Here is a 2,500-nt window from a genome sequence, read left to right as displayed (position 1 = left end):
GCAAGTCCCGAATGCTAAGATTTCTATCGGATTAGTGTGTGTGTGCTTAGCTGAATCTGAACACTCCGTCTGAAACACCTGAACACGGAGAACCCGCGTTCTAACACTGTACTTATACCAAGAAAGGAAGAAAGAAAGGAAAAGAATAAATAATTGAATGAACACAAAATGAGAAAAGAAGAAAAAAAACAAGTAAAGCAAATAAAGGGATTAAAGGAAGCAGAGAGGCAAAATGGAGGAAAGAGAAAAAGAATAAATAAATAAAGAAGTGGTGGATTCAGTCACAGGTTATTATCTAAAAAAAGATTTCTTTGACAGGATTTGGGACACGGACAGCTCGCTCTCCTTTATTCTGTCAGCTGGATGGGTTCTAGAGTTCAGGATGGAGTGTGTGTGTGAGAGAGAAAGAGAGAGAGAGATGGAGAGTGAGAGATGAACAGAGAGAGAAGGAGAGAGAGGGAGAGGAGAGAGAGATGGTCTGAGTGTTGGCATAAGAAAGAAATGGAGAGAGAGATGGAGTGAGAGAACGAGAGCGAGAGATGGAGAGAGAGAGAGATGGAGAGAGAGACAGTGAGAGAGAGATGGACTGAGGGATGGAGTGAGAAAGAAATGGAGAGAGAGAAGGAGAGAGAGATGGAGTGAGAGATGGAGAGAGAGAAGGAGAGAGAGATGGAGAGAGAGATGGAGTGAGAGATGGAGAGAGAGATGGAGAGAGAGAAGGAGAGAGAGATGGAGAGAGAGATGGAGAGAGAGATGGAGTGAAAGATGGAGAGAGAGATGGAGAGAGAGATGGAGAGAGAGATGGAGTGAAAGATGGAGAGAGAGATGGAGAGAGAGATGGAGAGAGAGATGGAGAGAGAGAAGGAGAGAGAGATGGAGAGAGAGATGGAGAGAGAGATGGAGTGAAAGATGGAGAGAGAGATGGAGAGAGAGATAGAGAGAGAGAAGGAGAGAGAGATGGAGAGAGAGAAGGAGAGAGAGATGGAGTGAGAGATGGAGAGAGAGAAGGAGAGAAAGATGGAGAGAGAGATGGAGTGAGAGATGGAGAGAGAGATGGAGAGAGAGAAGGAGAGAGAGATGGAGAGAGAGATGGAGAGAGAGATGGAGTGAAAGATGGAGAGAGAGATGGAGAGAGAGATGGAGAGAGAGATGGAGAGAGAGAAGGAGAGAGAGATGGAGAGAGAGATGGAGAGAGAGATGGAGTGAAAGATGGAGAGAGAGATGGAGAGAGAGATAGAGAGAGAGAAGGAGAGAGAGATGGAGTGAGAGATGGAGAGAGAGATGGAGAGAGAGATGGAGAGAGAGAAGGAGAGAGAGATGGAGAGAGAGAAGGAGAGAGAGTAGGAGAGAGAGATGGAGAGAGAGATGGAGTGAAAGATGGAAAGAGAGATGGAGAGAGAGATAGAGAGAGGGAAGGAGAGAGAGATGGAGTGAGAGATGGAGAGAGAGAAGGAGAGAGAGTAGGAGAGAGAGATGGAGTGAGTGTTGGAAGGCAGATCCGGGTTGCATCTGTTTTTAACATTGCTTCATTAAAGGAAGAAAATAGATACATAAATAATAAACGAAAAGAAAAAGAAAATAAATAAAGGAGGAGAAGAATATTAAGAAGTGTGTGTGTGTGTGTGTGTGTGTGTGTGTGTGTGTGTGTGTGTGTGTGTGTGTGGGAAGGTCATGGTGTTTGTCCTCCATATGCACATTTATTCCAGCTCAATATTCATAAACTTTTACAATAGCGCCCGAAACACCCTTTCACTCACATTGTGTGTGTGTGTGTGTGTGTGTGTGTGTGTGTGTGTGTGTGTGTGTGTGTGTGTATATGTGTATGTGTGTGTGTGTGTGTGTGTGATGTTATTCAGCATAGATTTATTGTTAATCATTTTTATTTATGAGTAGGTGATTGTTTTCCTCAGGTGTGTTCGTGAGTCAGTGACACGTGCAGCTCGTTTTCACACCTAAACAATTCATCATGAATTCGATCCATTCAACACTGAGAATCAGTGAATCAGTGAATCAGAGAATCAGAGGATCAGTGAATCAGAGAATCAGTGAATCAGTGAATCAGCCAGTGAGTCAGCTGATCATCATCAACCAAACCCCTAAATTTAACACCAAAAATCACAGAGCTAAAATCAGGAGCACATATTTCAGAGTCCCTCAGCACTGAGACACATACAGGGGCGTGGCCTAAAGCATGAAGGCAGAGCTTGTACATTCGATTTGAATAGAATCATAATAAGGCTACTATTTCATCTGTATGTTTATTTTCTGAAAAATTATCTACAAATGGTGTTACAGAGACAAAAAAAAAACAAAAAACAATGAATCTATGAATGAATAAATCAGTGGGATTGGGGAAGAAAGAAAGAAAGAGGAGGCTTCAAACCCAGCCTCTTATCCGGAAACAGAAAAAAAGTAAAATAGTAAATTGATTAATGAATTAATGATTAATGAATTAAAAGAAAGTTTAAAAATAGGTGAACAATAATAGATAGGAAGAAAG

General features: G+C 42.1%; 1 protein-coding gene across 1 annotated transcript in view; it reads left to right on the top strand.

Moving 5' to 3' along the window:
- Window positions 1-2,500, top strand: part of cdh11 (cadherin 11, type 2, OB-cadherin (osteoblast)) — a 93,998-nt gene that overhangs the window by 70,457 nt on the left and 21,041 nt on the right. The gene's annotated exons all lie outside the window — the stretch shown is intronic.

Source organism: Ictalurus punctatus, chromosome 27, assembly GCF_001660625.3.
Source record: "Ictalurus punctatus breed USDA103 chromosome 27, Coco_2.0, whole genome shotgun sequence".
Lineage (NCBI taxonomy): Eukaryota > Metazoa > Chordata > Actinopteri > Siluriformes > Ictaluridae > Ictalurus > Ictalurus punctatus.
This window is presented reverse-complemented; position numbering and strand designations above follow the sequence as displayed.